Here is a 26288-nt window from a genome sequence, read left to right as displayed (position 1 = left end):
AATTAAGAAAGAGATTCAAATTTGTTTATCAATATTACATGGAGGTAAAAAAGTAAGAATTTTACAAAAAGGGAACTAAAGGAGCTAACAGTAGAAGAAGTGAAAGAAATAACATTAGACAGAACAAAGAAAGTATTAAATAGGAAAAAGAGTGCAGTGCTCCTAGTGTTATATTAACTGCTTCGCCAACTGTGAAAAAAATAAGAATATTAGTGGTGGGGTTAAATACTAGTTTAATGCAGGGATCAAAGAAAGAAACATATGTTATAGTATAGCTAGGTTCATATGTCTGAAGGGACAGAAAGACAGTTACTGGAGACCCACTGTATTACTAAATATAGATAGTAAAATGCTAATACTGCCTCTGATAAACTAGACTTCATAAATTCCAATGCCCTGGATCAATTAATTCATTGTCCCACCAGGGGCTGCAATATCCTAGACCCGGTCATTACCAACATGGGAGATAGATGCTCCACACCAGCGGTCACCCCCTCATTGGTCAGGCCTGGCCATAAACAAATCACCCTCGACATCCACATTTCACTCCCACCCCCCAGTAAGGAAACCTCCTTAAAAAACTTCTCCAAAGCCAACTTCATGCTATGGAAGTCAGAAGTGACAAACTTCATGACACCCATGCAGATGGGATCTGAAAGTTTGACTGCAGAATCCTACACTAAGGCACTGTACGAGCACATCCACTCATGCATGAATCATGCCACCCAAATTAGAACCAAGATGCTCTCCTCCAAAAAAAGGAAGCCAATCTGGTGGTCCCCTGCTATAAACAAACTATACAACAGAAGGAAGAAACTGTTGCAGAAAAGAGGAAAATCCCAGGATGCAAAAAAACTCCCTCACCAGCCTCAGTAAGAAGCTGAGATCCCTCATAAAATCCTCAAAAGCTAGTTACAAAAATAAAATTGCCAAAGATTCCAAAGACAACCACAAAGCATTCTATAGTTATGTCAAGAATCTAAATGGCAATGCTCAGATTTGCTCTGAGCTTCAACAGAATGGCATTAAATATACTGATCCCAAGGATATTGCCAGTATCCTGGCAGATCGATTTAGTGCCAACTTCATCCCACTCTCACCCACTAAAGGGCCCATCTCAATACCAAAAGATTGCCAAATTCCAGTAATCACGGCCACACAGGTAGAAACCACACTCTCCAAAGCTAAGAATACAGCATCCATGGGACCAGATGACATCCCAGGCTGTGTACTACATGAACTAGAAAATGAACTGGCACCTCACCTAAGTGTCATGTTTAATCATAGCCTCACGTCAGGCTTTGTGCCCACTGAGTGGCGCACAGCTACAGTTATCCCACTCCACAAGGGGGGATCCACCTTGGCTCCAGGGAACTACCATCTGACGAGCCTGATCTGCAAGGGCATGGAACGCATTATCATGGAACTTATAAACAAAGACATTGGCATACATAAACAAAAAAGCCACACCTAGGAAGCATGAAGCAAAATGATTTACTGGAACCAGACCGGTTTCAGCATAAAGCTTTCATCAGTGGTAAATCTCAAATAGCAGTACAAACCTGGAATAAATACATAATCTAATTATGTGTCCATGACATAATTTCCTGTCCAAAACAAAACAAAGGTATACAGATACCAAATCCAAGGCACATAAAATAATTGTGTAACCACATAAAAGTCTATGTGGAATAAAACTTTTATTCCACTTGGTACTTGTCATTAATATTTTAATATGCTGTTAATAGTTCAGTGTATAAGATCAAAACCGAGGTGGAATCCTTCAAGGCTCCCGGGCCTGTGGAAAATATGGCCCAGACTGCAGAATCCTTTATAAATGCATTCTATGAACACCTTCAGGAATGCATGGATCATGCGATCCCAAATAAAACCAAGACCCAATCCTCCAAAGGCAGACGTCCTGTCTGGTGGACCCCAGCCATAAACAAACTATACAATAGAAGGAGGAAGCTACTAAATGATAGAGCAAAATCCCAAAAAGGGAAGGCATCACTGATCAGTATTAGCAAAAAACTACGGGCACTCATAAAATTGTCTAAGGCCAGCTTCGAGAGAAAAATTGCACAGGACACTAAGGATAATCACAAGGCTTTCTTTAGTTATGTTAGGAACCTGGGTGGTAATTCCCAGATATGCTCAGAATTAGTCCAAAATGACAAAAAATACATCAAACCCACAGACATTGCCAACATCCTAGCTGACAGGTTCAGCGCAACCCCCCACCAAAAGGGCAAATATCTATCCCAGCAGAGTGCTGCCCCCCTGACATCTCAGATGCTCAGGTAAGAGCCACCCTCTCTAAAGCAAAAAACACAGCATCAATGGGACCAGACGGTGTCCCGGGCTGTGTCCTACATGAACTCCAAGAAGAGCTAAACCCAAACATAAAACTACTGTTCAATCTCAGCCTTACTACAGGATATGTGCCCAAAGAGTGCCATACAGCAACAGTGGTCCCTCTCCATAAAGGTGGTGCCTCAACGGATCCTGGAAACTATCGCCCCATAAGCCTGACTAGCTTGGACTGCAAAGCTATGGAAAGGATCATCATGGACCTCATAAATAAAGATATTGGGGACCTACAGACACTGGATCCTACCCAGTTCAGCTTTGTTAAGGGCAGATCCTGCCTCTTAAACCTGGTTGATTTCTTTGAAACAGTCACCAAGGCCATTAACGAGGGGAAGGTGGTCCACACAGCCTACCTGGACCTCGCAAAAGCCTTCGATACAATACCCCACTCGGGCATTATAGATAAGCTCACCAGCTTAAATATAAACCCCTATGCCACTAGATGGATTGCAAACTGGCTCAAGGACAGAACCCACATGGTTAGAATTGCTGGAGCCATGTCAGACTCCAAACCAGTTAAAGTGGTGTCCCACAAGGCTCAGTCCTGGGACCTCTCTTGTTCGGTATATATTTCTCGGAGGTACAGGCCAACACGGAAGGACTTTGGCTGACCAAGTTCGCAGATGACTGCAAACTGGGCGCCATAATCGACTCTCCAGTCGACACAAGCATCCTCCAAAAGGGCCTCATAGAAACAGACAACTGGTGCCAGAGCCATGGCCTCAAGCTAAATGCCAAAAGTGTATAGTCATCCCTTTGGCAAAAACAAAGTGCCCACAAATTACCACATAGGTGGTAATCCATTAAGTACAGAAGAAGTAATTAGGGACCTGGGGACCCAAGTTGATAGCAATCTCTCATTTGACAACCACGTGGCCAAAGTGGTTAGAAAAACATTTTATATAGCCCACCTAATCATGAAGGGATTCACATCTAGATCAGGGGAGGTCATCGTGCCTCTTTACTCATCCCTCATCAGGCACCTTTTGGGATGTACCTTACTAGACACCTGCAGCAACTGGAAAGACCCCAAAAGTACCTCACCAAGAGGATCAAAGGGCTCAAACAGATGCCATATGCTGCCCGGTTAAAGAAACTCCAGCTCTACTCAGTGGCATACCGCCTGTTCAGAGGCGATCTGTGCCTGACGTATAAAGCCATGTCCAACTTGGAATTAATGGACATGCTGCACCTCAGAAAATCCAAATCCCATCGAGCTACGTGCTTGAGAGACTTGAACCTCAGCACTGAAATAAATAGGACATGCTGGAGGGACAGATTCATAACCCAGAGGCTCCCTTCACTCTGGAATAAAATCCCAGACCAGGTTAGGCAGAGTCCCTCATTGACTCTCTTCAAGAGGAATCTTGATGAGTGGATGAGAGATGGTAGGTTTACCCCGGGTATCACTTCTGTGTCACTGTTAGACAGAGGCACAGTATACTAACCTCGAAAAAGGGCATAGCAAAATAAATTTAAAATGGGTGGCGAAAGCCAAACACATTCTGGCTAGGCTTATAAATGCCCTAGGGCAGATAGCCTAGTATGAACCTATGAACCTATGAACCTATGAACTGTTATACTCTTATGTAGACCACAATGTACTGAGTCCTACCTAATGGTATCCAACTCATGATAGGAAGGGAAAATGTTACAATTTATCATTTAATCCAGGTGGGAATAGACCACCCAATTTTATAATCCATTTCCTTTCCTTCATATTTAATATATTATGCCACCCTGTTTTAAAGGATCTATTGCCTGATATTTTGTCAATGACTGTAAAAGAGAATTTCGCTGTATGGTGAGTCAGTGAATGTCTATAAAGAGCATTGGTGGCTCTGGCATTCCTAATATCCCCTAAATGTTCTGACATTCGAAATCTAAATTGTCTAGAAGTTTGGCCCACATAGAAAGCTTGACAGGTGCAAGTGGCCAAATATATGACCCAGTCTGTTCCACAGTTGGCGAAGCAGTTAATATTATACAATTGTCCAGTATTTTTACTGGTAAAGGTTTTAGTCTTGAAAGCATGTTTGCAAAAGGTGCAATGTCCGCAAGGGTAAGAGACAACCAATTTCTCCCCTGTTAGTGTGGTTTGGTGATAAGTTGCATCATGATGCATGATTTGTTTGTAGTGAGAAAAATGGGAACCCAAAGTTTTTCCCCGCCTGTAAGAAAATAGGCATTTGTCCCCCAAAATGTCATCCAATTGTTCATTGGTCTTCAAAATGTTCCAATGTTTGCCAATGACGTCGACAAGATGTGCTGTATTTCTGCCAAATGTAGTGACCAGTCTCAAGGTGTCCTTGTTATCCTTCCTAGGCTGATGTTTATATTCTAATAAGGTATCCCTGGACTGTTTTTTAGCCCATTGCATGGCTGAGTTGACATTCTGTTTTCCATATCCCCTAGCTAAAAATCTGTTAGCTAAATCATGATGGGATTGTGAAAGATCCTGCTGTGAGGAGCAAATTCTCTTCAGACGCAAAAAGTGGGATTTTGGAATGTTGTTAATGGTGTGTTTGGGGTGGAGACTGGTGGCATGTAACAGGCTGTTGTATTGTGGATATTTTCGATAAACAGTAGTACGTAATGTGTTGTCTGCTTGGTGCTGTAGATGAACATCCAGAAATTAATCTCATTAGGGTGATGACTGACTGTGAATTCAGCTCCCCATTTATTTCCATTGAGATATTCAATGAATTCCTCCAGATATTCACTGCCCCCTTTCCATACAAACCAACAGTCATCCAAATATTGTCTCCATATGTCTATCTCTGGCAGATACAAATTATGTAGTTCATTGTATATGATGTGCTCCTCCACATATCCCATATATAAATCAGCATATATTGGGACAAAAGATGCCCCCATTGCTGTACCTTGAATTTGCCAGTAGCACTCATGTTAGAAATAAAAGACATTTTTAGTAAGGACATGCTCGGCCATACAAATAAGCAATGTGTTGAAACCTGGGCTATAGATGTTAATCATGTTTAACCAAAATTCTAATGCTGTTAGTCCAGCCCAATGTGGAATGCTGGTGTAGAGTGATTTGACATCCAGGGTATATGTCAACCAATGCGGTTCCAGTTGAGACTCAGATACAGTTTGTAAGAATTATAGGTTCATAGGTTCATACTAGGCTATCTGCCCTGGGGCAATTATAAGCCTAGCCCGATTCTGTATGGCTTACGCCACCCCTTGATTTGAGTATACTGTGCCCTTTTTAAGGTTTAGTTTACTGTGCCTCTGTCTAATAGTGACATGGGAGTAATCCCTGGGACAAACCTACGATCCCCCATCCACCTATCGAGATTCTTCTTGAAGAGATTCAGTGAGGTGCTCTGCCTCACATGAACTGGAATTCTATTCCAGAGCGAAGGGAGCCTCTGGGTTATGAACCTGTCCCTCCAGCAAGTTCTATTTATTTCTGTGCTGAGGTTCAAGTCCCTCGAGCATTTGGCTCTAAGGGATATAGATTTACTGAGGTGGAGCATGTCCATTAATTCTGGATTTGACATAGCTTTGTATGTCAGGCATAGATCGCCTCGAAGTAGGTGGTATGCAACTGAGTAGAGCTGGAGTTTTTTTAACCGAGCAGCATATGGCATCTGTTTGAGACCCTTGATCCTCTTGGTGAGATACTTTTGGGGTCTCTCTAATTGCTGCAGGTGTCGGGTAAGGTACATCCCAAAAGGGGCATTGTATTCTATGATGGGCCTGATGAGGGATGAATAAAGGGGCACGATTACCTCTCTTGATCTAGATGTGAAACCCTTCGTGATGAGGTGGGCTATGTAGAAGGTCTTTCTAACCACTTTGGCAATGTGGTTTTCAAAGGAGAGATTGCTATCAACTTGGGTCCCCAGATCCCTAATAACTTTCTCTGTACTTAATGGGTTTCCGCCTATGTGGTAATTTGTGGGCACATTGTTTTTGCCAAAGGGTATGACTATACATTTTTTGGCATTTAGCTTTAAACCATGGTGCTGGCACCAGTTATCTGTCTCTGTGAGATCTTTTTGAAGGATGTTTGTGTCAGCTGGAGAGTCGATTATGGCGCCCAGTTTGCAGTTGTCTGCAAACTTGGTGAGCCATAGTCCTTCCATGTTTGCCTGTACCTCGGAAAAGTATATACCGAACAAGAGTGGTCCCAGGACAGAACCCTGTGGGACACCACTTGTGACCGGTTTCGAGTCTGACATGGCTCCAGCAACTCTCACTCTGTGGGTTCTGTCTTTGAGCCAGTTTGCGACCCATCTTGTGACATAGGGGTTTATATTTAAGCTGGATAGCTTATCCATGATGCCCGAGTGGGGTATTGTGTCAAATGCCTTTGCAAGGTCCAGATAGGCTGTGTGGACTACCTTCCCTTCATCTATGGCTTTGGTGACTGTTTCAAAGAAGTCAACCAGGTTCAAAAGGCAGGATCTGCCCTTGACAAAGCCGAACTGGGTAGGATCTAGTGTCTGTAGGTCCCCAATGTCTTTGTTTATGAGCTCCATGATGATCCTCTCCATAGCCTTCTGTCATGTCCTTTAATCTGGCTCTGATGTATGGCAAAAGTGGTTTCAAATATTCAGTCAGAAATGCCGACAATGGCTCCGTGAGGGAGCCTATGCCTGAAACAATAGGCCTGCCTGGTGGCGTATTCAGAGATTTATGAATTTTGGGCAGTAAGTACAAATATTGTTTGCCTGGATCATTGACCGTTAGTTGTTGTTTGGTTTTAACACTGATGATTCCCTCCTCAACAGCTTCCTGCAAAAAATTGTCAATTTCTTTTTTAAAGTTTGGAGTTGGATCTGTGGGAATGTTCATATAATGCTGAGGGTTGGACAATTGTCTACTTCCCTCAACCCAGTAATAACAGGAGTCCATGACCACCACCACCCCACCCTTGTCTGCTGGTAGAATGGAAGTATCAGTGTTAGCCCTAAGATCCATAAGAGCCTTTTGTTCCATCTTTGTTAAGTTATGTCTGATAATATTTAGGGAGCCTAGATGGTAATGCAAATCTTTCATCACTGCCTGTTGGAAAATTGCAACATGTTTGTCCATGGGTGGACTGAAGTTAGATTTGTGGAATCTAAATTCAGTAGATCTTTGAGATTGATCCTGTTGGGCGAAAAACAATTTGAGATTAATCTTTCTGCAAAAAGATAATATGTCAGAAACAAAAATGCTTTCATCCACAAAAAAGCCAGGAATAAAACCAAGACCTTTATTTAACAATAGTTCCTCTTCAGATGTTAAAACATGTTTTGGAATGATGTGCACATTTGAACATTCCAGATTTATTTCACTATTGATTGAAAAAGATCCTCTATGGTTTTTATCCCTATGTTTGCATCCCTCCCTGTGTCTCCTACACCTAAAGGGTATTCTGGACCACGGCCCCTCTTGGAATCAGGGGAATCATTAACTGTATGTGGATTCGGTGTCAGTAGTGGAGGATTCCTCCCCCAAGGTTGTGGTATGTGGTCTATCTTTTTTCAGTATAGATCTCGGTCTTTTTTTGTGTATTTGAGTGGTGTTTTTCGTTCCATCTGCAAACCTAACACTTCTATGTAACTCAAATGGCCTACCCCTTTCATAGTCCTCCATATCTCTGGAAAACTTGTGTAACTTCTTATCTTTCAAATGATTTTCAAAGGTAATCAGTTCCTTTGACAGTCTACTGAGATTGTCCTTAAAGTTTGTTTGATCTTCATATTTTTTAAATTCCTCACATATTTTTTGAACATCACAAATGTTGACCTCAATTGTTCTTTCATAGTAAGAAGCTAGAATGTTAACAAAAGACATGGACGCCTGTTGCTGTGCCAGATTCCAATCCCTTAATAATATATCATCAGGCTTACTGACTAACGGTTGTAGTTTGGTCCTTAAACCCCTCGGGGTGATATTTTGATTTTGATAAGCTCTAAAAAGCTTTAAATGCCAAATGTTAGTACGTAAAGTTTTTAACTTCTTTCCAAGCTGTGTGAATAGCAAATTACAACCGTCAACTGGATCTATCTGGCTGTTATCCTTAGAGCCCTCATTTGTGGGTTTAATTACAAAAACATGGATATCATCCTTGTCAGCACAAAGCCCTTGAAGCAGCTTATTGAGATCCATGACCATAAGTTGCTAATTTGCTTGAATCAATCCAAAATCTCAGTTTGTTAACTGCGATGTGAGAATGCCAAAAATTAAAAACTATATGACATCTTCTGGGTAGACTGTCAAAGGTGCTTGAAGTGAACCCCTTATGGTTGAACCTGGTTATCTGATACAATAAGTGGTTATGTAAACCCCATTTGAGTCACAGAGAAATGCAAAAAGTTGGCTGATTGGAACCAAAAAAGTAAAAAGGCAATAAACCTGTTAGGCCCAAAAATGGCACAAAAAAGATCCACCCAGAATAAACAAATGAACAATCCGAAACCAAAACCACTGTTATGTAATAAATTCACAAATTAGATATAATTATGAATGCCCACCACTGGAAGGATGAACAAACCCCTGTTTCAGAAACAAAGGTAATGTAGTAACAACTGACTAATCCCTGATAGAAAATATGTTCACAGGTGAAGGTTTTTTTAACCACATATATGTACACATTTCCTTGTTGTCAAATGTGTCATAGTCAGTTTTAATAATGCCCAGCCAACACACAAAACCATTGCCCTAAACATACATGAAATGTTCAATAACCAAATATCAATATGTAATCCACGTGTGATATAGTGTGTAGAAATCAGGTCTAACTTGTATTAATCATATATGTGATCTAAAGAGCTCACTGTCCCGTAAAAAAGCAATATCTAAGCTAATATTCAGCAAAAAATAAGCACTGTAAAAAATAGGGATGATTATGTAATAGTTACTAGATTTTAGTTGTCCTGGTGATGTTAGTCATAAATGTTTAAAGAATCATAATTTCCCTCAATTATACCATCCATATGGGCAGACTAGGTCCGTCTGATGATAACTAGCAATTGGTCATGACTGCATAGACTCAATCCAAAATTATGAGCCAAAAAAATGTAAGACAACACAAAGAAAATCATACACTCAACCCCTGTTCAAGTAACCAATGTTGCCTGTGATGTTTATAAACCACTATATATCAGTTCGTAGGCCCATAAGAATATGACTGGTGCCCACTCAGCAAAAGAAGGGCAAATAAATGGTTCAGAATGTACCATTCGATATCTTTTTAACCATCCCACCCAAGGAAATATACTTTCCCCAATAGTAAACCGACTGGTTAAGAAACTGTATATGGGACCATAGCAAGCCCTGATTCCCTACGTCTCTAACTGGGCAAAATATTCCTTGTTAGTTTGATAACAAAATCATAACTAAACAGTAATAATAAATATACATATACACCATTTGTAAAATTCTGCCAAGATGATAATAATCCCAGACCAAAAATATATAGTGGACAACGTATGTATAGGCAAACACCAGCATTCCACACTGGGCTGGATTAACAGCATTAGAATTTTGGTTAAACAAGATTAACATCTATAGCCCAGGTTTCACCACATTGCTTATTTGTATGGCTGAGCATGTCCTTACTAAAAATGTCTTTTATTTCCAACATGAGTGCTACTGTCAAATTCAAGGTACAGCAATGGGGGCATCTTTTGCCCCAATATATGCTGATTTATATATGGGATATGTGGAGGAGCACATCATATACAATGAACTACATAATTTGTATCTGCCAGAGATAGACATATGGAGACGATATTTGGATGACTGTTGGCTTGTATGGAAAGGGGGCAGTGAATATCTGGAGGAATTCACTGAATATCTCAATGGAAATAAATGGGGGGGCTGAATTCACAGTCAGTCATCACCCTAATGAGATTAATTTTCTGGATGTTCATCTACAGCGCCAAGCAGACAACACATTACATACTACTGTTTATTGAAAATACCCACAATACAACAGCCTGTTACATGCCACCAGTCTCCACCCCAAACACACCATTAGCAACATTCCAAAATCCCACTTTTTGCGTCTAAAGATAATTTGCTCCTCACAGCAGGATCTTACACAATCCCATCATGATTTAGCTAATAGATTTTTAGCTAGGCGATATGGAAAACAGAACTTCAACTTGGCCATGCAATGGGCTAAAAAACAATCCAGGGATACCTTATTAGAATATAAACATCAGCCTAGGAAGGATAACAAGGACACCTTGAGATTGGTCACTACATTTGGTAGAAATACAGCACATATTGTCGATGTCATTGACAAACATTGGAACATTTTGAAGACCAATGTACAATTGGATGACATTTTGGGGGACAAATGCCTATTTTCTTACAGGCGGGAAAAAACTTTGGGTTCCCATTTTTCTCACTACAAACAAATCATGCATCATGATGCAACTTATCACCAAACCACACTAACAGGGGAGAAATTTGTTGTCTCTTACCCTTGTGGACATTGCACCTTTTGCAAACATGTTTTCAAGACTAAAACCTTTACCAGTAAAAATACTGGACAATTGTATAATATTAACTGCTTCGCCAACTGTGGAACAGACTGGGTCATATATTTGGCCACTTGCACCTGTCAAGCTTTCTATGTGGGCCAAACTTCTAAAAAATGTAGATTTCGAATGTCAAAACATTTAGGGGATATTAGGAATGCCAGAGCCACCAATGCTCTTTATAGACATTCACTGATTCACCATACTGTGAAATTCTCTTTTACAGTCATTGACAAAATATCAGGCAATAGATCCTTCAAAACAGGGTGGCATAATATATTAAACATGAAGGAAAGGAAATGGATTATAAAATTGGGTGGTCTATTCCCACATGGATTAAATGATAAATTGTAACATTTTCCCTTCCTATCATGAGTTGGATACCATTAGGTAGGATTCAGCACATTGTGGTCTACATAAGAGTGTAACAGTTCTTATACAGTGAACTATTAACAGCATATTAAAATATTAATGACAACTACCAAGTGGAATAAAAGTTTTATTCCACATAGACTTTTATGTGGTTACACAATTATTTTATGTGCCTTGGATTTGGTATCTGTATAACTTTGTTTTGTTTTGGACAGGAAATGATGTCATGGACACTTAATTAAATTAAATATTTATTGTAGGTTTGTACTGCTATTTGAGATGTACCACTGATGAAAGCTTTATGCTGACACCGGTCTGGTTCCAATAAATCTTTTTGCTTTATGCTTCCTAGGTGCTGGCTTTTTTGTTTATGTATACTGAAGTTTATCTGGCCTGTGCACCTACCATACTTGCTAGCCTGCCTCTCTTTGATTCAAAGACATTGGCAACCTTCAAACACTGGACTCCACCCAGTTTGGGTTCATGAAGGGCCAATCTTGTCTCCTGAACCTGATTGACTTCTTTAAATCAGTCTCCAGAGCTGTGGACGAGGGTAAGACGGTCCACACAGCCTATCTGGACCTCACCAAAGCCTTTGACACCATCCCCCCTCTGGAATCATAGATAAACTTACTAAGCTGGGCATTAATCTCTACGTCACTTGATGGGTTGCCAAGTGGCTTACTGACAGAACACACACTGTAAAAGTAGCTGACTCCAAATCCAACTCCAGACAAGTGGAGTACCTCAAGGTTCACTCCTGGAACCTTTCTTGTTTGGCATCTACTTCTTTGAAGAACAGGCCAACACTAAGGGACTCTGGCTAATAAAGTTCTCAGATGACTGCAAAACTGGGAGACATTACTGAATCCCCAAATGATGTTGATACTCTACAAAAGGGCCTTAAAGAAACAGATGCTTGGTGCCAGAGCCATGGGCTCAAGCTCAATGCCAAGAAATGTATAGTTATCCCCTTTGGGAAAAAAAACATGTACCCATGAATTACCACATAGGTGGCAGTACACTAAACACCGAAAGTGTGATAAGAGACTTAGGGACACAGGTGGACAGTAGTCTCAACTTTAATAACCACATCGCTACAACAGTCAGGAAATTCTTCTATGTGGCACACCTCATCACTAAGGGTATTTCATCCAGAAAAAGGAGGTCATTGTCCCACTGTACTCATCCCTCATTAGACCCATTATAGAATACAACGCCCCATTTGGTATATACCTCTCAAGACATCTGCAACAACTGGAAAGGCCGCAGAAATACCTCACTAAAAGAATCGCAGGCCTAAAGCAGATGCCCTGTGCTAACCACCTTAAAAAACTCCAGCTATACTCTGTCGCATATCATCAACTTAGAGGTGATCTCTGCTTAACATACAAGGCCATGTCAAACCCTGAGCTGTTGGACATGCTACACTTAAAGAAATCCCAGTCCCTCAGAACCACATGCTCCAGGGATATAAACCTTGTCATCACAATAAACAAAACATGCTGGAGGGATAGGTTCCTGACCCAGAGACTCCCCAAACTCTGGAATAGACTGCTCATACATGTCAAGCAGAGCACCTCTTTGGCCCTCTTCAAAAGGAGCCTTGATGATTGGATGGGAGAAAGAAAATTCACCCCAGCGATCACGTCAGTCGCCCTGTTAGACAAGGGTCCAGGGAAGTAAATAGTGAGGGAATAAATATCCAGGGAATTGTTTTGGCTAGGCTTGTATAGGCCCTAGGGCTGATAGCCTAGTACCATCCTATGAACCTAAGTGTTTTTTATGTACTATACATCTGAAAGTGTATGAAGTTTCACAAATGCCAGTGCTCTGTTCATAGGGAATACAGAGCTCAAATATGAAATCTTTATAGGTTTGCCATAGAAAAATTGCAAAATTGGTGCCAGTTGCTTTTCTAGGTACCTCAGTATTTATAAATACATGCCTGCAACAGCAACAGAAAGGTGTTTAGTTGGACCGCTGCCTCATTTTCCCTTTGCTTGTGTTACACCTAATCATATACTCATTTCACCAGGTGGCTCACATCTTGAAAGATGGTCCTCCTCGTGTTAGATACCAGAATAAGACTAGTGTGTCGTTTATGTTTAATAGCAAGGGTGATTGACTTAAAAATTGTTTTTGAAGTGGACACTGGATCAAGAAATTGAATTCATGCTAAACTAATAAATTAAGAAGCATTGTGTCCTTAAACAAGGAATGACAGTAGTGTACATAGGAACAAGGGTGTAGTAGTCCAGTTATTTGCTACTGCACCTAATAAACAGTTTCTGTGTGTTTATTCTTTTTATTATCAAATTAAATGAAATCAAACCAAACTAAAAACAGTTAATATGCATACTGTTAGAAGGGGGAAAGTCCACTGTTAGCCAAACAATACATTTGCCATAGAGATTGTGCATATGTTGCAATAAAGGCAACACCCAGTTATCATAACAGTGCTATGTCAATAAAAGCGCCACTTTTCTATCAGCTGTCAGACTGCAATGTATAGGAGGTAACCAATGTGTTTAAAAAAAATAGCACTGCCCATGATTTACATATCTGGCATACAGTCAGATATATCACTGCTTCATGCATAGGTAAATTCCACTGTATAATCTAGTTCATAAATGCAGGAGGCACTGTGGTAATCAGACTAACATACAGAAAAGACAGTGTTTTCACATATCTCTCTCTCAGTATGCTTCTGCTGTGTTTTAGGTGATGTTTGATAATGTTTGGAGGCCACAGTTGATGATGCCTATGAGAAACCCACACAGCATTGCCAACATGCAATATAACACTGCCCATATGCAAATAAGGAAAACTGTGTTTTCAGCATGCTGAAAGCATGGTTCCCTTGCCTAGGTAAATCTGGGAGGCATGTAAATATTCCCTTGCTACAGCATGCAAGCTGCCTGTAGCATGCTAGGTGCTACATAATATGATCATGAGGAGGGATGTAGGCAAGCTACATGCTGGGAACCCCCTTAACACACCACAGCAGCATCTGAGACAGACACCACACTAAAACTATCCACTCATGTTAGTGAATCTAACAGACACTTAGTAGGTAGGTACTGCACCACATACCCCCAAAACAATGAAGAATATTGTGCATGGCCATGCTGATGAACTGGCAGTGTCTAACCCAGGTCTATGGGCTCTGACAAGCACATAGTGACAGTACAATCTCACATAAAAATGACAATACATGCAGTGTTAGTTAAAGGCTATGCTTGGCATCACATAGTCAAGTCACATTGGGGATCAGACATCTTGATATGCAACAAACAGTATGGAAGATGCACTAGGTTGTAGTCTTGGCCATTTGTGTATGTGCCAATGGGCCTAATGACGTGTGGCTGACCTCACAAGTTGGATGTGTGGTCATGCCACTGGAGGTGGACAAGGGAGTCATGTTGCAGGGGGGGGGTAGTCTGTGTCATAGACCATGTGACAAAGAGTGTGCCACTATGGACAATGACTAGGTGGCGGTTTCACTATGTGATCACCCAGTAAGGTTTCTAATTTGGGTAGAAGAGGCAGGACTAAAGGTCTCTTTAGGTACAGATGTTATGCACCTGCAGGAACATAACCTGTATGGACTCCAGTATTATGGTATGGACAGACACTATGTGGTGTTAGTGACATTATGCCATTCTTTATAAGATGTCTCATGATCAAGAGTTTTTACTTTGGGTTAGAAATGGTTAGATGATAGATAATTTGACACAGATTTTAAACCATGTTACTTGCCTCTGGAGGATAGTATCCATACCTGTTTACACCATGGAGTGATGAAATATGATATTCTTACACTGGCAGGTACAGACAGTACACCCTGCAGTGGTATCCCAATGTGACCACCTTGTGTATGTACCCAACCTTAATAACAGACAGTATTACTGGACTGAGCAGTGATGGCAGCATTTATTATCCTCCATTTGCAGGTGGATATTACAGTGATGTGTGCCTTCATAGTCCTCAAGAGATATGGCATATCTTTGTGTCTAGGAACCATGGTCTCATGGAAGCATCAGCAACACTGGGTGGCATCCTCATGGATGCTTTGCAACACAACGATCATCTTCATGTCAGCAAGGGTAGATGCAGACTATGCCTGGATGATAGCCCTGCACCTCTACTGACTGAACCATATCACTGCTGACATATCAAGGCTGGCCATGATATGACAGGGCCTGGTAGGCTGCCATACAGTAGGTATAGTCACATTGAATGTAATATGCTCTTCTCCTGCTGTGACCACAACAGGAGTGGTGCTAGTGTTTTCAGTCATGCAGGAGCCCACTCTAATAGGAATGGTGACTGCTCGTGATTTCCTTCTACCTTGATTGTTTTTAAGGCCACTCTATAACCCAGCACAATGGCCAGAGGAGTGCTCAGGAAGAAAACAAAGAATGCTAGTGGGTCATTTGACTGTGACTCAAATGGTGTCTTGGCATCTTTGCCATGCTCTGTACAGTTGTTGTCATCAGCCTGTTGTCCTGGACCAAACTGTACAGGTGTCAGCATAGTAGTGATTTGGCCTATGAGTACACAATCGAAGATAGAACAGAAAGGTGAATTTGTGCACTAATGCAACATGTAAGGTCCTGTGGTGTACATACAAATGGTATACATTAAACTGCAGACATACAGTAGGCATATATTTTCATTGCAATTCTTATGTGTCTGAAAAATTGATATACCTATAGGAAACATATACATTGCCATTTGTGGGCTGCCTGCCCTCTGTATGTACACATCTCCTTCATATCCATTCTGTGTGGTTGTTAAGCTGGTGTATCCTCCTCTGAGATACCTCACAGGTGAGAAATTATGACATTGAGTATGATACCTGTGTCTTCATCTCCATGCAAGCACACCAGGAAGTCCTTCACATCCTTCTCCAGGCTTCTGCTGTCTTGTACTTATGTGAGGGACTAAAGTTTTGCACTGCCAGATATGTGTCATCTACACCTGTTTTCAGCATGAGCAGAAACAGAGGCCAACTGTCTTAGCTGCTACAAGAATCAAGAAAGAGAGTAATCTTAGTGTGGTTAGTATGAACCGTATCTCCTGATTTGTAACAAAAAATGTATACACACACACACACACACACACACACACACACACACACACACACACACACACATATATATATATATATATATATATATATATATATATATATGGGATTACCTGAAGTTGACGACACAACTAAACATTGACTTGAAAAACATCTACAGCATAAATTTCAAAAGACAAGATGTTGGCATGCTATTACATATGCGACAAGAAACAAACTCAATGCATGCAATATTTAAAAACAAAAAACATTTTTTTTCAGGAGATAAACCCACTGCACCCCCCAGACCCCTTGGTAATTATATATATTCATTTTGAGATGGCACAAAGTCAGGAAAGGGCATATTCCCCTGTGCTGAGAATTGTGTGATCTTGTGCACCCGTTGACCATCTGTTTAGTCTACCAAATGCAGTCAACTAAACATATGTTGACCAAACACAATTTCAACAAAAAACAGTGCAGCCATATACATATATATAAATGTTGTACCTTTTCTAGGACATAAGTTCACAAGTTCATAGGATGTTACTAGGCTATTGACCTGAGGGTCTTTACAAGCCTAGCCATTAAATCCCAATATAATGCTAGATGAGAGATATTGTCTATACCCAAAGTTTATCAAGCAAGAACTACCTATGCCCAGGAGAGAAGCTGAGGCAATCCCAGGCAGAAATTTATGGTTTCCCATCCTGTCGTCCAGGTTTCACTTAAACAGGGTCATGAAGGTGCATTGCTTGATATGGATTGGAAGCCTATTCCAGAGGAGTGGCAACTTCTGAGAGATGTATCTGTCTCTCCAGCAGGTCCTGTTTATGTCACAAACTAGACTGAGGTCCCTGGAACAGGTGACTCTAGTCCCATTTGACTTACAAATGTGCAGCATTTCCATTAGATTTGGGTCAGAGATATCCCTATAAACCAGACATACGTCACCTCTAAGTAGTCTATACGCTACTGAGTACAGTGACAGCGACTTCAGTCTGTCCATATAAGACATGTGCTGGAGACCCTGAATTTTCTTAGTTAGAAATCCCTGAGGTTTCTCAAGTTGCTCCAGGTGTCTGGTACAGTACATACCAAAGGGCGCATTATGTTCAATAATAGGTCTGATGAGGGGATGAGCACAGGGGAGTTATAACCTCTTTTGCTCTTGAGGTGATGTTTTTGCTAATCAGGTGAGCAACGCAGAATGCCTTCCTCACCAAAGTAGACACATGGTGGTCAAAGTTGAGGTCACAGTCAACTTGTGTTTCCAGGTTTCTCACTACTGAATTGGTACTTTGGGTATTATTGCTTATTTTATAATCTGCAGGGACATTGTTTTTATGGAAGGGAATGAGGATGCATGTTTTAGCATTTAGTTTAAGACCATGGCTTTGGCATCAATCATTGGTCTGTTTAAGCCCCTTTTGAAGTAAGGTGACATCACTGACATCCCTAGGAGATTCAATGATATTACCTAATTTGCAATAATCTGCAAACTTGGTTAGCCACAAACCCTCCATTTTGGCTTGGACGTCTGAGAAGTAAATGTCAAATAAGAGGGGGCCCAGCACTGACCTTTTTGGGACCCTACTGGTGATGGGTCTGCTGGTAGAGGTAAAGTCTCCCACTTTGTCTAAGTGTTGTCAATCTGTGAGCCAGTTTGCAACCCACCTGACAACATAGCGGTTGATATACAACTGGGTTAGCTTCTCAATGATGCCCAAATGTGGGATAGTGTCGAAGGCCTTGGCCAAATCAAGATAGGCTGTGTGCGTGGCTTTGCTCTCATGTATGGCACTGATCATGTTCTTGAATAAGTCCACCAAGATTAACCAGCAGAGCTTGCCCTTGACAAAACTAAACTGGGACAGAGCCAGGGTTTGGAGGTCACCTGTATTCTTATGAGGTCCATGATAATTTGTTCCACTGCCTTACAGATGAGGCTGGTTAAACCTATGGGTCTATAGTTACCCAGGTCTGTTGCCGAGCGACTCTTGTGGAGGGGGATAACAGTCACTGTTTTCCATTCATTGGGAACAAAGCCAGTACTCAGGCTGTAGTCGAATAGAGTGCTTAATGGAGTAGCTAACTCTTGTTTTATAACATTAAGAATGCAGCCTGGAATACTATCTGGTCCCATGGCAGCTGTGTTGTTAACCTTGAAGAGAGCATTGATGGCTTGCTCTTTGGAGATGCAGGGGGAGGAGGAGATGATGAAGACATGGTTTGTGGTATGCTTGGGGGGATATGGAGATGAAATATTCTCCAAACCTGTCTGCTAGCAGGTTTGCAATGTCCACAGGGTCAGTGTGTGTGATGTCATCCACAATTAATTCAGCACACCTCTGAGTCCTACCTTTAAGGTTGCAGATATAGCTAAAGAAAGCCTTATAGTTATCCTTGGCTATGGTTGCAAAATTTTTCTCATAGTTGCTCTTTGAAGATTTTATGAGTTGTCTTATTTGCTTGTTTAGGCTGAGGAGGGTGCTCTTCTGGTTCTGGGACCTCACTTTTGTATTTTTAGGCAGCAGCTTCTTTCACTTATTGTGTAATTTATCAATGCTAGATGTCCACCAGGATGGTTTGCTTTTTTCTTGAGGATCTTGCTTTAATCTTATCTGGCACAGCTGTGTCTATACATTTGTGTAGATGTTTATAGAGGGCATCAGTGTATACCTTAGTATAGCCGTCAATGCCATCTGTGGAAACTGGAGTTTGGAAATTGATTATATCTTCCCTTAGGAGGGTATAGTTAGCTCTGGTGAGGTCTTTTAGCTTGACTTCTCCTTTGGGGAGTTCTGGTGCTATTGCTACTTCAAAAATGACTGACTTATGATCAGATTTAACCAGTGTGGCTCTACACTTGAGCAATTGCATCAGCCACTCATATTGGTGAGGACCTGGTCTAGAGTATTGGAGCCCCTTGTGGGGTGGTGCACTATTTCTTCCAGGGCATACGAGTTAACTAAGTGCAGGAACTTTTGTGTGAGTGAGTTTGGGCTCATATACATTTCCCAATTAATGGAAGGGTAGTTGAACTCACCCATGGCTAGAGTGTTAAGTTGTACCTTAATAGTCCCAAGTCAGTCTAAATAAGCTATATGGGCATCTTGGTTCATGGAAGGGGACATGTGATAGCCAATGACCTGAAGGAGAATCTTATCCATGGTAATTTGGACTCTGAGTAGCTCCACAGAGTTTTCTATGGGTAAATGGATTCTGTTCTCACAAGCAAGAAAGAAACAAAAAAAGTTTAAAAAGTAAAAACTGCTAATCTTGAAAATACCGATCACAGTATCACATTGCTAAATTTATACTGTTAGTATGGCATGAGACCCATATGGAAAATTATTCTTTACTATACATCCAATAGTAAAGGATTACAGTTGTGTGAATTATGTGTTATAACCAATTTTAGTTTCTGAAACCAGAAAATGGATACTTTTAAACACATCAGTTGGGCAGGAACAAATTAATATAGTAGACCTGTACTCCGTTATATCTGACATATAAAATATCACAAACATTTTTCTACAAAACAACATCCAATCACTCTGTAGGTTTGCATTTCTTTATTAAATACAGAAATAATTAACAAATGTCAAAATAAAATAAAATAAAAATAAATAAATACATGTCTTAGATATAATGGCCAAGTCCTTGGAAACAAACTTAGGTGTCTATCTGAAAAGCTCATCCTTTTCTTGAGACCCCTAATAAATTCTCTACCAAATAGTATCACCTCCATTGTTCAGACAGTAAAGATGACTTAATCCTCAATTCTGCCATGTATAAACAGAGTAAAAATAGACAAATATGCACCTGCTTATTTCCTTCGCCATGGAAAATCATCATACTAATTTTTGATATTCTGTGTTCAACAGTAGCTTTGTAATTAGTTTCTGCTGTATAATATATTAAATTTTGATTGTAGTCAAGGCTGTGGTTTGCACAATATATAGTAATCATTGAAAAAAGTTGCTAATGTATAAAGTAACTTTTTCATAGAAAGAAAAGTTAAACTTACTCCATTTAGACATAAGGTGTTTCATATAGCTGAACTAACCTTCTTGTAGTTGACATCAACAAGATCCACAGGAGTGAAGGCTTTAAATAGCTTAATTCTGCAATAAGCTACTTCACCTAATAGATAAGTTTTAAGATCAGAAATTGATGAAAGTGGGCACACTGAGTTATTTAAAATTTATAGGTTTGGCAAAACTTATTAATTTGCTGCAGAAGTCATGATATGGAGATTTTAGAGGTACAGAGATTAAGTAGGTAAGATGTCGTCTACATATATAATCGGTTATTACTAAAATGTTATACCACTGTATTTTGGAGATACCAGAAGATGTTTTCTTTTCTTTTCTTTTTTTTTGAGTAGGAGGCTCTAAAATAATAAATAGAATTATTAATGTAGGAAAGTCTTTAGTCTGTATTGGTTCTCTATAAACAGAAAAGGATGATTCAGTGAAATAGTTTGTCCTACAGATACCTTTAGCATAAGCATATAACTCTGGAGCTTATTTATTTTATGACTTCACAGACAGAACACCAGTTAACTTGGTAAAACGACATTTAGGTATTCAACCTTAACATGTAAAGCAGAATGCATAGTATATTTGTATATCTAAATATGCTAACAGTTGCCTCCTGAATTGCATCTACTTTAAAGGAGAACCACACCCACAGACACAAAAAACAGGTTTATTTCATTATGGTTTGGTGTTTCTTACATTTTAACACCACTCTGGGACTATTTACAGGTTTTTAAATACTTGTATACGTAATGTATGAGTCTGACCACATATGGTCTGGTATCTTGAAGTAATTCTGATTGTTTACTCTGCCTCTAAGTATCCCACAATACAGTGCTTGTCTGTAAAAAAATTACATCGAGCAGGCCTCTTTCTTCCTTAAGCTCCTGTTACTGCATTTATTTTACATGCATACACTGCTGTCTTTCAGTCAGTTAGCTTTAACTAACAAATGTTATGAAATCATGCTGTTCAATGACTAATTAAAACATAAACAGTGCAAATGCTGCAGAACAGACTTTAAAAGTGCTTTTTACTGCTGCTTCTTTTTAGAATGGCTAAACTGCAGTCTTTTGTGAAGCCTGAATTATACTAGTTTGACTCATCTCTCATCCCCCTTCACACCTAACGTCCCTAGCTGTCAAAGTGTTGAGTAATTTGAGCTGCTACCTGCTGTGATTGACAGCTCACAGCAAGAGGCTTGACTCATGTGGTACTGGTTCCTTGTTCTAGCCTTTACTTTCTGTATGGGTAGGTGAAGGAGCAGGGAGCTGTGACATCACAACAAGGGTGGGTTTTTAGGACGGTCGTGGTGATGTCAATTTGGGGAGGGAATTGGCCAGAAAACTACCTGTATTCATTGGGCTTGATGACATCAATTAATTGGAGACTGCAGCAAGCTTTTCCAGGGTGGGATAAAAGTTTTTTGAAAGTGAAACTATCACAATACAGTAAGGTACTCTTCTAGAGGAGAGAAACAGTTGATTTAAAATATTTTAAATGCTATATTCTTGTTTATTCATAGCAGGGACATAAATAGGGAGAAAAAGAACATGGAAGTTGAGCATTTAATAATAGAATCCCGTGTTTGTCCTTTAAAAAGTATGAGTAAAGAAAACTAGGAGTAGAAACACCATCTAGCTTCTTAAACAAAATAAACGTATACAACTTTTAATTTACATTCAATATAGAGAAAATATCTTGGATTTCTATGGTCACTCTAAGACTTTTAGATAGTAGCTAGTAGAACATAATCGCAGAAAGAAGGGAGAGAGGAAGAAAGGGACAGGACTATCCTTTAATTATCTGAACAGTCTAAACAGTAGAGGGCCTCACCTTCTCCATGTCTATTTATAGGACAGTGTTCTTAAAGGGGGCATTATCCCATTTCTAAAATCAGTTTCTTGCTAGAGGACTCTGTTTACATTTTAGTGCTAAATCACATGTTCACACAGAGGCAGGGTTTTCAGAGAAGCTTATTAGCACACCGCAGGTCAGATTTCACAAACTGCAGTGGGGGAGGGTTATTATAGGAAATAATAAGAATTTACAGTTTGTCCTGTTGTATTTTCCTTCCCCCACCCATAGGTGATTGGTTAAATGACTGGTTTAGCCTCAGCTAGAGATGCTATATAGTCAAACTCAGGTGTGCGGCCTTTGCAGCAGTCAAATTACATCTTCTTTAGTATGTGCTTGTTTTTTGCAAAATGTTGTGGAATGATTATCCCAGCCTGAGCAATTGTATTTTCTTTTGTTTGTTTTTGTTTCTTGCTTGTTGCTATATGTTTTTTCCCCTTCCCTGGTAATTATTTTTTATATGCTCTGCAATAGTGTTTCTTATTAGTGCATGTGTTCATGCAGACATACCTTTATAACCAGATAGTTTCCCTCATTTCACAGGATAGCATTGTTTTGGACAGTTGCATCTTGCAAACAAACCCACTGAGTTGCAAATGTCCTAATATTCTAGAAGAATAAAATCTTATAACTTTTCAATAAAATGTAAGACAGCTTTGAAACTGAATCTTGTTACTGTACTAAAAGTATTTTCATATTAGATGACACCCTTCAGGAATCACACAGTAACTGTTTGTATAATACTGATTCCATCCAACTGAATGGATTTTCTTTTTTATTCCCTGCATTGTGGTAAAATGTTTGGAGCTTTCACTCCTTTCCTGAATATTTGACTGCAGTAGAGTTATACTGATAACCATCTGAAAGTTGAGGCAAATGTAGTCTCTATATTTTCCCATATTTTCCTATGTATGTACACAAGTATGCAAGCAATATATAATCTAAGTTTATTTTCATGTGGTTGTAAAACCACAGTCTTGCTATGTCTTATTGACAGACTTGCAGTTGAAGGCATTCTTGAATGTCTGTCAAATTTGTATATGCTGGCTATGTGATAATATGTGCATTTTATTAAAACTATGTATGCAGTGCACATAATTGTTTTAGTGGTGTACTTTACTGTTAGTGCCGGAATTCTCATAATTTTTCTCAAAGGAGCCTCTAGTGTGACTGAGGTGCCTGTACTGACTAGACCACTTATCCCATTATCAAGATGGAAGTACATAATAATTTAAATAAATAAATGCATGTGTTTATCAAATATATTGCTTTGGTTGTTTTAAATGTACTTGTATATCTTTATAGTTTTATAGATCCACATATATTTGTATGTCTACACACACACACACACACACACACACACACACACACACACACACACATATTGGGTCTACTTCTTTTTAATGAAAGCTCAGTTTATCAAAGCTGAAATCATGGAACTTAGACTGCCGAAACTTCACTTGAATGAAACTACGACATATCAAACCTCACTTCTCTGAAAAGTAGATGTACACACACCTATATGTGTGTTGGCAGACATATACATATATACATGCATACACTCAAGCCTTTCCATTTGTTATATGCCAGTTGACAAGACTGTTATTAGTGTGATTTAAGCAACAGAGTTGCCTTGTCTTCAGTCATCTAATTTTTTAGAGATGATAATCTTACTTGTGTGTTGGCACACTCTCAGACTGCACTGGCTTTTTTTTTTCAGGATAACTGTTGCCATATCCCTAAATATTTGGTGGGAGGAAATACATTGGAGGCAAGCTAAGCAGCTGGTGGCCAAGAGTAATTACATGTAGACATTAATTTGCCATTACAGAGCTGGAGTTCTTCCTGGATATGCAAACAGAAGTCAAGCAAGGTACTCCCAACTCAGATTGGACAACACATGTATAGTTCAGGCAGGGAGCAATCAGCAAAAGGGTGAGGTGAAGAATAATTGGACATTTTACACTATACTGGTTTCACAGTGGGCTCAATTCAAGGGAGTGGCACTGGAAACAGCACCAGTACCAGTGTGGGTACAAATTCATTCTCATTATCAGTGGACATATGAGAATAACAGCTAATAAACACCCCCAGTACAGGTAATTAGGTGGATTACAAAAGGGTACTACAGCAGTTTAGAGACACTAAGAAGGTGCAAGGTTGTCCAGTTGTATGGCTCATAGCAGTAAAACAACAGAGGGCATATACTACACTTAAAGGCTGATTAAAATAAGCTGAAGGTAGCATTACACCTGGCAAACTGTCAACTGGCTGAACAAAGTAATGGGATGGCAGTCCGAGCCTTATGGGACAAACTCCAAATGATATGTCATCAGTAATACAAGAGATTGTTTTTCATTGCCTGTTGTTTAACAGCCCTATGTGGAGCATTTAGTTGGTCAGAATAAGAATATTTTAATGATAAATAGGAGAAATCCATGACTGATCAAGAGATGAAGAACCAGTGGCTCCAGTCTCAGAGGCCACAGAATGGAAGGTAGTACTGTGCCTCCAACATTACCAAACACTTTGCCTACAACACATATGTCCACTCACACAGCTTCATCATAGACTGGTACTTAAGAAGGAGCAGTTTTCCACCATGAGAAGAGTACCCTGTTTAGCCAGATTCAGATGAGGGCTGTACTGAAGGAAACAGTGACATGATGAAGATTGGGGCCCAAACATATACCCCATGCCAGTTAGATTCTGTACTCATTTAGCATAGTAGCAGCTTCTGATGTACAATGGGTAAGGGCATCATGGAAGAACATCAAGAGAGTAGGAAGATGGAAGTCCAAGGCTTATGAAAGATTACTGAAAAATAACCTCTTCTAACATGCTTAACATTGTTGTGTTTTATTTGCAGAACCTGGATGTTACCTGTGAGACACAAATTGCACCTTCCAAGAATACCTTTTGTTAACTGGAGGTTTCTGCATGTTGGGTTGCCTGGTACTGGTACCTTGCTGGTGCTCTTCCATGTGAATGGAAACACTTGTCTTATATATCACCTTCTGGAACATACGGACTTTACCTGCTATGTATTATAATACAAAATGTAAAACATGTTAAACTTGTTACCCAATTATGGTATTATGATATTACACTGAGGTCACAAAGTTTGCTGGGCTGTACACCCTTCCATAATCCTTACTGTTGCCTACTATTCATGGTAATACTTATATCAAGGGTTCAAATGGCATTTTTGATATGTGCAGTTCTTGTCCTGTATGCCATTGTTCAACAGACAGAGTGCTGTCCATCAGTAGGGTACCTGACCCATTTCACCCTGCTTGACCTCATACAGCTATACAAAACACACACCACCATGAACACTGACACCAAAGACTGTAATCTTTTATAAACACAGAAATGTAAAATGTCTGGCAGAAAAGATTTGTATTTCAAGGAATCATATACTTACTGAATAAACTTCCTCTGCATGTCAAGCAATGTTACATGTGGTCTGTATTCAAAGGTATTCTGGGTGAATGGCTGGGAATTCATAAACCCTCTATGGGGTATATAGCATGGTGCTCCGTGATCATGGAGTTTAACTCACTTGACAGTGCTTGGCCTTAGCTGACTATGCTTTTCAATGGTCTTTTGAACTGAATGCCTAGTATATACCTATGAACTTGCACTACTGACCACACCAGTTTTTATACCATAATTGTGCTGCAGATATCTCTGAAATTGCACATGCCCTGCATGACAACACCTACTGCACAGTTTAGCTTTACACACTGTGCTATTTTTCCTTTGTGAATACCCCCTACTGTGTTTTATGTCCTTTAAGAATACCAACAATATGCACAGATAATATGGTTACCTGTAAACAAACATGTAATTTTGTATGTTAATAAATAATGAAAACAACAAATAGATGCATGCTGTACTCTCCAAAGTACCATGAATTAAACTTAACCTCTGTATGAAATCATGTAATTTATTCCCATTATTTCTTTATTCAGCTGTTTGTTTGCTTACTTATTAATTTCAGTTTGATAACCATGTAAGTGGATGGCTGACAGATCCTTTGGAGTCACAACC

This window comes from Protopterus annectens, chromosome 6.part1 (genome assembly GCF_019279795.1).
Source record: "Protopterus annectens isolate FY-2018-M chromosome 6.part1, PAN1.0, whole genome shotgun sequence".
Classification (NCBI taxonomy): Eukaryota; Metazoa; Chordata; order Ceratodontiformes; family Protopteridae; genus Protopterus; species Protopterus annectens.
Note: the sequence above shows the minus strand (reverse complement) of the source record.